This window comes from Nomascus leucogenys, chromosome X (assembly GCF_006542625.1).
Source record: "Nomascus leucogenys isolate Asia chromosome X, Asia_NLE_v1, whole genome shotgun sequence".
In the NCBI taxonomy this organism is placed as follows: Eukaryota; Metazoa; Chordata; class Mammalia; order Primates; family Hylobatidae; genus Nomascus; species Nomascus leucogenys.
This window is the reverse complement of record NC_044406.1, coordinates 45,158,287-45,168,961: the sequence shown is the minus strand read 5'-3', so window position 1 is coordinate 45,168,961 and position 10,675 is coordinate 45,158,287. Positions and strand designations below refer to the sequence as shown.

General features: G+C 40.4%; 1 pseudogene; it reads right to left on the bottom strand.

Moving 5' to 3' along the window:
- Positions 1-924: 924 nt before the first annotated feature.
- Positions 925-2,053, bottom strand: LOC100594137 (annotated as a pseudogene).
- Positions 2,054-10,675: the final 8,622 nt, after the last annotated feature.

The window sequence follows — 10,675 nt, the reverse complement described above, 5'->3', positions numbered from 1 at the left end:
AGATTCTTGTGATATAGATGAAGGCTCCAGGTAGCAGGCTACAGAGAGAATAGGTGGTGACTGTTTCTTATTGGACCTTAAAAGGTGTCAGACTCTTAGTTAATTCTCTCCTGGAACAGGAAAAGACCTGGAAAGGGAAGGGCATTCTCTACAGAATGTAGATTTCCCCCACAAGAGATGGCTTTGCAGGGCCATTTCAAAATATGTCAAAGAAACATATTTTAGGATAGAATACTTTGATTTCCTTTAGGGCCTGTTATCTGTCATGTGATGTTATACCAGAGTAAGGTTGGAGTCAGTATCTTTTTTTTTTTTTAAAGTGTGCTCTTTTATTCAACTGGTCTCAAGTCAGTGTACAGGTAAGCCCTGGCTGCCTCCACACCTCCACCCACTCCCAGCAAGACCAAAAACCTTCATACATGTCAAGTTGAGGGGCAAAAAAGGGGGGTCACAATGGCTGATCATTCAAAATAAAACAAAATTTAAAAAGTATTAAGGTGAAGATTAAAAATTTTTTGCATTACATAATTTATATGAAGGCAATGCTATCACCTCCCCTGTGTGGAGAGGACTGGGGCATTCTCCTTAGAGAGAAGTGGGGTGGCTTTTGGGAGGGCAAGGGACTTCCTGTAACAATGCATCTCATGATATTTGGAATTACTATTTAAAAAAAGAACAATGTACAATCAAAGTCCTCGGCCACATTGTAGAACTTTGAGGGATGCTCGCTCCAACTGACTGCTGTCGCCTCCACCTTTCCAGTTTTCAAATCCTGAGTCAAGCTAAAAAACAACAACAACAACAACAATAACAACAACAACAACAAAATAATAATAATAGTAAGGCCACGCCAATCTCATCTTGTTTTCTGGCAAGTTGGGTTTTTGTCAAGAATGGGTGTAATGCAACTAAGTAACAGTCCTCCTAGAAGCACTTGCTGTGGGTGAGGAAGGGGCCAGCCTCTTGGTATTTTTACTTGCTGATCCACATCTGCTGGAAGGTGGACAGGGAGGCCAGGAAGGCCAGGATGGAGCCATTGAAACACATGGAGTATTTATGCACAGGAGGAGCAATGATCTTGATCTTTATTGTGCTGGAAGTCAGGACGGTGATCTCCTTCTGCATCCTGTTGGCAATGCCAGGGTACATGGTAGTGCCGCCAGACAGCACCGTATTGGCGTACAGGTCTTTGCGGATGTCCACATCACACTTCATGATAGAGGTGAAGGTAGTTTCGTGGATGCCATAGGATTCCATGCCCAGGAAGGAAGGCTGGAAGAGGTACTGGGGCAGCGGAACCACTGGTTGCTGATGGTGATGACCTGGCCATTGAGCAGCTCCTAGCTCTTCTCCAGGGAGGAGCTGGAGGCTGCAGTGGCCATCTCCTGCTTGAAGTCCAGGGTGATGTAGCACAGCTTCTCCTTGATGTCAAGCATGATTTCCCGCTCAGCAGTAGTGGTGAAGCTGTAGCTGCCCTCCTTGAGGATCTTCATGAGGTAGTCAGTCAGGTCCTGGCCAGCCAGGTCCAGAGGCAGGATGGCGTGGGGAAGGGTGTACCCCTCATAGATGGGCATAGTGTGGGTGATCCCATCACTAGAGTCCATTACGATGCCAGTTGTCCTGCCAGAGGCGTACCAGCCTGGATGGTCAAGTACATGGCTGGGGCATTGAAAGTCTCAAACATGATCTGGGTCATCTTCTCATGGTTGGCCTTGGGGCTCAGGGGGGCCTCGGTCAGCAGCATGGGGTGCTCCTTGGGAGCCGCACATAGCTTGTTGTAAAAGTTGTGGTGCCAGATCTCCATGTCATCCCATTTGGTGACAATGCCATGCTCCATGGGGTATTTCAGGGTGGGCTCAGGATGCCTCTCTTGCTCTGGGCCTCATTGCTCATGTAGGAGTCCTTCTGACCCATGCCCAGCACCATGCCCTGGTGCCACGGGCACTACATGATGGAGGGGAAGACAGCTGGGGGCATCATCGCCCATGAAGACAGCCTTGCACATGCCAGAGTCTTTGTTGAAGACGAGAGCAGTGCTATCATCATTCATGGTGATCTGGCAGTGGGTGTGGACTGGCAGTGGAGTGGGGAAGGTGAGGCTCTGTGCCCGCCGGGCAGATGCAGTCTCCACAGTCTGGAATTGGTATCTTATTGCTACAAAGAATCTGTTCTATCACTCTTAGGATCTCTATTTTAATGGTAATACTGAGTTGTGTCTAAACTCCAAAAGGGAGAGTTTAGACATAATGAGGCATGTCTGATCCCAGTCTCCTTCCTGTCATGGCTTGAACTAGTTTTTGAGGTTTCTTTGGGATCCTCTTGGCTAAGAGGGAGATCCACTTACTCAGTTGGGGGGCTTAGAACTTTAATTTTAGTTTACACTTCAGTCTGTCAATTATTTCCTTTGCTGTGCAGAAACTTTTCCATTTGATGTAATCCCATTTGTCTATTTTTACTTTTGTTACCTGTGCTTTGAGGTCATGTTAAAAAAAAAAAGAAAAAGAAAAAAAAGAAAATTCACTGCCCAGACAAATGTCTTAAAGCTTTTCGCCTGTTTTTGTTTCTAGAAGTTTCATAGTTTGGGGTCTAACATTTAAGTCGTTAACCTTTTTTGTAGGTGGTTTTTATATTGTGAGAGATAAAGGTCTAATTTCATTTTTCTGCATGTGTCTATCCAGTTTTCCCACCACTATTTGTTGAAGAGACTGTCCTTTCCCTATTGTATGTTCTTGGCACCTTCATTAAAAATCACTTTGCTATAAACGTGTGGATTTATTTCTGGGTTCTCTTTTCTGTTCCATTGGTCTGTGTGTCTGTCTTTATGCCAGTACCATGCTGTTTTGATTACTATAGCTCTGTAGTACATTTTGAAGTCAGATAGTGTGATGCCTCCAGCTTTGCATTGTTTTTCTGTGTTTTGTTTTTGGTTTTTTGCTCCAAATTTCTTTGGCTATTCAAGGTCTTGCATGGTTCCATACAAACTTTAGTATTTTTTTCTATTTCTGTGAAGAATGTCATTGGTATTTTGATGGGAATTGCATGGAATCTGTAGATTGCTTTGGGTAGTATGGGTATTTTAACAATTTTTATTCTTACAATCCATGAACACAGGTTACCTTTCCATCCTTTTTATGTCTTCTTCAATTTTTTTTTCAGCAATGTTTTCTAGTTTTCAGTGTAGAGATCTTTCATCTCCTTGGTTAAATTTATTCCTAAGTATTTTAATTTTTGTAAATATTATAAATGGAATTTTTACTTATTTTTCTGATAGTTTGCTATAAATGTATAAAAATGCTACTGAATTTTGCATGTTGATTTTCTATCCTACAACTTTATTAAATGTGTTTATTAGTTCTAACATTTTTTGATGGAATCTCCATGGTTTTCAGTATTTAAGATTGTGTCATGTGCAAACAGGGACAATTTAACTTCCTCCTTTCCAATTTGGATGCCTTTTATTTGTTTATCTTACCTAATTGCTCTGGCTAGGACTTCCAGTACTATGTTGACTATAAGTGGTGAGAGTAGGCATCTTTGTGTTGTTCCAAATCTTGAAAAGCTTTCAACTTTTCCCACTTTTAGTGTATTAGCTGTGGATTTATCATATATAGCCTATATTGTGTTGAGGTACATTCCCTCTGTACCTAATTTGTTGAGAGTTTTTATCATAAAGAGATGTTGCATTTTGTCAAATGCTTTTTCTGCATCTATTGACATGATCATACCATTTTTGTCCTTCATTGTATTAATGTGATGTATCACCTTTACTGATTTACATATGTTAAACCATTCTTGCATCCCTGGGATAAATTTCATTTGCTCATGGTGGATAATCTTTTTAATGTGCTGTTGAATTTAATATTTTACTAAAGATTTTCAAATATCTATTCATCAGGGATATTGGCCTGTAGTTTTCTTTTTTGGTTGTGTCCTCATCTGTGGTAATAATGCTGGCCTTGTAAAATTAGTTTGGAGGTATCAGTTTGTTCTCACATTGCTATAAAGAAATACCTGAGACTGGGTAATTTATAAAGAAAAGAGATTTAATTGGCTCACAGTTCCACAGGCTGTACAGGAAGTATGATGCTGGCATCTGCTCAGCTTCTGGGGAGGCCTCAGGAAACTTACAATTACGGCAGAAGGCAGAGGGGAGCACACATATCACATGGCTGGTGTAGGAGCAAGAGAGAGATGGGAAAGGTGCTACACACTTTCAAACAGCCAGAGCTCACAAGAACTCACTCACTATCACAAGAACAGCACCAAGTGGATATAACAAACCATACATGAGAAATCCGCCTCTGAGATGCAGTCACCTCCCACCAAACACCAACTTCAACATTAGGGATTACAATTTGACATGAGATTTGGACAGAGACACAGATCCAAACCATATCACTCCTCTTCAATTTTTTGGAAGAGTTTGAGACTTCAAGTTACTGTTTCTTTAAATGTTTGGTAGGATTCAGTTGTGAAGTCATCATGTCCTGGGCTTCTCTTTGATCAGAAACTATTTGTTACTGAGTCAATCTCCTTATTCATTATTAGTCTATTTAGATTTTGTATTTCTTCATAATTCAATCTGGATAAGTTGTATGTGTCCGGGAATTTACCTGTTTTCTAGGTTGTCCAATTTGTTGGCATATAATTCTTCATAATAATTTCTTATGATCTTTTGTTTCTATGGTATCAGTTGTAATGTCTCTTTTTGTGCCTCTAATCTTATTTGAGTCTTCTCTCTTTTTTTCTTAGTCTAGCTAAAGGTTTGTCAATTTTATCTTTTCTTTTCCTTTTTTTTGAGACAAAGTCTCACTCTTATAGCCCAGGCTGGAGTGCAATGGCACTATCTCAGCTCACTGCAACCTCCGCCTCCAGGGTCCAAGCAATTCTCCTCCTGCGTCAGCCTCCTGAGTAGCTGGGATTACAGGCACCTGCCACCATGCCTGGCTAATTTTTGTATTTTTAGTAGAGATGGGGTTTTGTCATGCTGGCAGGCTGGTCTCGAGCTCCTGACCTCAGGTGATCCGCCTGCCTTGGCCTCCCAAAGTGCTGGGATTACAGGCGTGAGCCACCGCGCCTGGCCTTGTTTATCTTTTAGAAACAACAACTCTTTGTTCCATTTATCTTTTCTATTGTTTTTCTAGTTTCTATTTCATTTATACCTGCTCTGATCTTTATTATTTCCTTCCTTCTACTAAGTTTGGGCTTAATTTCTTCTTGTTTTTCCAGTTCCTTGAGGTTCAAGTTTAGGTTATTTATTTGAGATCTTTCTTCTTTCATAATATAGGTGTTTATTGTTATAAACTTCTTTCTTAGAACTGCTTTTGCTGTATCCCATAGGTTTTGGTATGTTGTGTTTTCATTTTCATTTATCTCAGGAAAAGTTTTAATTTCCCTTTTAATTTCTTCATTGACCCATTGGTTGTTCAAAGCACCTCTTCCCAGGTGCTGCATTTTGTCACCTGGACCTTAAGAAGCACTGTTTGTCCCCCCAAGGAATATATAGATCCTTGTGAGAAAACCTCCTTTAGTTTCTAATTAGAATCCCCCTCTGCTCATGGGCCTCAGAGTTTGTCCCTGGCAACAAACTGGAGAGAAAACCATGTTTTCCTCCTGCATCACATGCTGCTCATGTCCTACCCATAGCTTGTCAGCCCTGACAACTGCCAACATCTGCATCTCTTTGCCTGAGGTTTCTTCAGTAGCCTGCCTTCCCTGGTTATGGACAAGTTTCTTGCATACCAATGACCCACAAGTGGAGATGTAGATAACTCTGCTGCTTGTGTTCTGCATTGGCTTCTAGAGTTCCCCAGTATAATGGAGCTCTAATTAACCATGGTGGTAACTAGCTTGATAAAGCACCATTTATTGGCTCTCTTCTTACCTGTCTCACTCCTCCACTCTCTTGTTGGTATTTCTTGGGATTACCTCCCAAATAAACTATTTGCACTAAAATCTTTGTCTTAGGATTTACTCCTTGGAAAACCTACACTAAGTTGCCTTCTCATCTCTCAGTCTTTCTCTCCAGGAACAAAGAGCACAGGCCCACATCCCCCATGTAAAATCAACACATGCCAACAGATGCTTGAGGAACTACCAGTTCCTCAGTCATAATCAGGCTTTGAATGCAACTCAGCCCCTCTGCTACAAATATAAGTATCCTCCCATATACAGAGGTCCTCTTCCTCTATCCAGAATTTTGCCTGGTTTGGGTGTCCTGTCTATACACTTCTCAGGTTCCTGTAATTCCTCAATTGTCATAATGGCAATATTGTATCATATTAACATGTTGTATTAACCATTGATGGCATCACACTCTAAGATCTGTGAGGGCAAAGACCATGTCTGTCTTGTTTACCATTTATACCTGTTATATATGATAGTGTATGGTGCAGAGTCAATCTTCAATAAGAATATGTTAATTTCATCTAAATTTCCAGGGAATGGTAAAAGCCTGACACCTCAGATAGCCTAAAATCAGGGGAAAGGAATAAACTCATTAATAATACCACCTGTGGAATGTCAGCAATATGCCTGGCCCTATGTTAAGTAATTTACAAGCATTATTGTATTAGTTACTCATATTAACCCTATGAGATAAGTTCCACTATTCTCATTTTAGAGTTGAGGAATCAGAAATAAAGTTCACCTCTGCCAGAGATACACTTCTAAGTAGCAAAACTGGAATTAAACTCAGATCTTTCCGATTCCAAGAGTGAGCTTATTAAGCGCCAGACTGTCTCTATTGAGAATCTCACAAGACTGTTCTGCTTTAAGCACCAACACAGGCAAAGCACTATTTATTGATAATAGCGATAGTGTAATGACCATTAAAATGAGTATAGTGGATTGAATGGTGGTCCTCAAATGATATGTCCGTGTCCTAATTTTCAGAATCTGTGAATGTTATCTTATTTGAAAAAGGGATTTTTGCAGATATAATTAATTAAGGATCTTGAGATGTGAAGCTCATCCTTGATTATCTGAGTAGGCTATAAATCCAATGACAAGTGGCCTTATAAGCAACACAAAGAGGAGGAAGACAGAAAAGACGGCATTGTGACCACAGAACCGGAGATTGGAATGATGCAACCACAAACCAAGGAATGCCTGGAGCCACCAGAAGCTGGAAGAGGCAAGGAACAGATTCTCCACTAGAGACTTCTGAGAGAGTGTGGACCTGACAACAGCTTGATGTCAGACTTCTGGCCTCCAGAACTGTGAGACAATAAATTTCTGTTGTTTTAAGCCACCAAGTATGTGGTAATTTATCCACTTAAGTCCAATACCTTATGCCTGGGTTATGTGGCATTCTAGTGACTCTGGCCAGACCAGATATTTCTCTCGCCAGCCCACAGCATAATTGTGTGGCAAGCTGGAATGCTAGGCTATCAATGGAAATCTCTGAATGTCTACAATATGCCTCCCTCTAGTGCAGGAGATCACAGGGTCATGAAACTTAAGAGATGATAGGGATCTTGAAGAGCATGTGGTTTGACCTCTCCCCGAGGCAGGAATTCTGTTTTCCAGGGTTACTAGTAGTTGGCCAATCAGCCTCGTTTTGAACACTTCCCCAGTGAGTAGTGTACCCGTCTCATACCATATCCCTCTTCATTTATGGACAACTTTCACTGGAGAGTTCTCAACATCGCTGAGCCCTAATTTTTCCATTACATTTTCCATCCAGTTACCAAAATTCTATCTTGAAGACCCATAAAAGTAAGTCCTAATTCTTCTTTCATATTAACAATTTCTCAAGTTATTGAAAATACCTGTTATGTTCCTCAACTATCTAGCAACTAGCCCTGTTCCACTTACCATTACTCAGGTGAAGTCATTTTTAAACCTCTCACCATACAATATTCTTCTCATTTATTCACACAATTTAAAATATGGCACTGAGGGCTGGGCATGGTGGCTCATGCCTGTAATCCCAGCACTTTGGGAAGCCAAGTCAGGAGGATCACTTGAGCCCAGGAGTTTCAGACTAGCCTGGGAAATATAGTGAGACCTTGCCTCTACAAAAAATTTTAAAAATTATCCAGGCATAGTGGCATGCATCTGTAGTCCCTGCTATTTGGGAGGCTAAGGTGGGAGGATTGCTTGAACCCAGGAGTTGAGGCTGCAGTGAGCTATGATCACGTTACTGCACTCCAGCCTGGGCAACAGAGCAAGACCTTGTCTCAAAAACACATATATATATATATATATATATGGCACTGAGAACAGAACACAATCTACACATAACTCAAGCAGGGGAGAGTGGGACCATTACCTTCCTTATTTTAGGTTTAATTCGTGCATCCTAAGACTGCATTCACATTACAGAGAATGGTGTCATATGATTGACTCATTCCCACCTTCCTGGCAGCTGAAATCTAAGAGTTTTACAGAATTTCTGTTAAACCTGATTGATTTTGGAATCTATAGGAAGTGTTTTTTATTCACTTCTGGAACTGCCTCTTGTTTGTTTCAGCTAATTTTTCCAGGCTGTTACAATACTTTTAATGCTAATTTATCATCTGGTATATTAGCTTGCTTTGGCAGACTCTCATTCCCATGCTCCTCATACCTGAAACCTAACACTCTGTCTCCAGGCTCTGGTTTAAACCCTTCCTTGCTGGACTCTTAGAACATGCTCACACATTCCTATTATAAGCCATTTCTCCTTACCTTTGACTCTTCTCAAATCATAACAACCAATTTCTGGGCCAGGGCTCCAATCTCTAAAATATCTTCCTACTCTGATCTTCTTTCATTCTATTATGTCAGAAACTCGCAAGTACTCAAACCTATTGAAACATAATAGGATGCATGTAAGTGCAAGGGGCAGCTAGCACCTTATGAGACCCAGAAAGACAACCGACATTTCATAAATGGCATCAAGGAAGTATGCTGGGTGTGACCCTGGGAAATTACAGCATCTTTAAGAAGGTTCACAGCAAGGCTTTGGCAACCTTTTTGGATTCTATTCTCTAAGCTGCAGGTATGAACTTGAAGAACCTAAAAGCAGCTCTCATAGGCCTAGTGGACTAGCTCCAAAGTGCTAGGGGCATCATCATCTGACATTATCAAAACTGACTCAGTAAGAAGGGTCCAGAGTTCAGTAAGGTTGATGGGCATAACAAATAGTATCTTGTCAACACTTTGCAGTTTCTCTTTTTTAAACTAAAACGCATGTTGATAAGAGAGGTGAATGGGAGTGGCAGGGAGATAGCACATGCTTGGGAGAAAAGAAATCCTGTTTCATGCCACCATTTCTGATTATTTTTCTCCATTTCATTTCTGAAAAAAAAGTGAGAAAGGAATACTTCGTGGTGGCGAAGAGATAATGTAAGAAAAATAGAGGAAAAAAACTACTATTTAAAAGCTGCTTTATTGTTATTTTCCAGATTTTTATGTTACTTATCTATTGAGATGCTGTCCATTTTAAAAGTATTTATGACAGATGATGGAATTGAAGAGCTAAAAATAATAAAATTTAAGCAAGTCCCATCAACTCACACAATGATACTTTATACCTACATAGCACTTTACTGTTCTCAAAGCACTTTTTCATGCATTAAAACCTCACAACAACCTCATGGGATTACCATTATTATCACTGCTTCAAGATGATATTTAGTAAAGTGAAGAGACTCGCCCAAGTTCATAAAAGTAGTGTGCAGAGACAAAACTTGGACTTGAACCAATATATTCCAAGCAGTATTCTTTACACCATGACACAGTTATCTTGAAAGAAAAAGAATGAATCGTTACTAGCATAGCTCCCTTAAAAAACTGCAATTATCTTTAGATTTCATAGCAAAGGCGTGGAGATTCTCTTCAGTTATACATATATGAAAACAAAGCAATTCTTCTCCAAGTCTTCTATCCCAGTTAGTCTCTCTCAGTCCACAAAGATGTCTCTAACTACTTTAATTTAACAATTCAGTGTAACAAATATTTAGTGAATGCCGGCAATGAATAGGTGTTATGCTAGCACAGCAGAAATTCAGTTATCTTGGCTTTTAGAAATCTTACCAACTAGTAGAGAACACAGTTGTCTTAGATATCTATTGCAGCAAAACGGACCATCCCAAAATTTCGTGGTTTGAAAACAACCACTTATTGTTGCTCATGATTCCATAGGTTGGCTAGAATGCGCTGGACAGTGCTTCTTCTTCGCTGCCATTCAATGGTCCCAACACCAACATCAGGTTCAATGAGAAGGACTCACAGAACTCAGAAAGGCTGTTATATTCATGGTTAAAATTTATTACAGTGAAAGGATAGAGCAAAGTGCAGGAAAGACCAGGCATGAGCTTCTAGTTTTTCCCTCCTAGTGGAGTTTAGAATAAGGACAGCACTTAGTTCTCCCAGAAATGATGTGTAGCAATATACACGGAATTTTGCCAACCAGAGAAGCTAACTTGAGCTTTTCTGTCCAGAGTTTTTACTGGGGCTTGGTGATGTAGGCATGGCTCCTACACAGCTGACCCTATTCTACAGCTCCTCCAAACTCAAGCTGATATACTACACAGCCCAAGGCCCCTACCACAAATGACATTATTTGCAAAAAAATCCAGTGTGGCCTGTAACACCCAGGTTAAATAATAAATAAAAACACTCTTTTCAAGCAGGACCAAACTTTATTTTGGCAAGGTTAATTCTTTGCTACATATCCACATAGTGT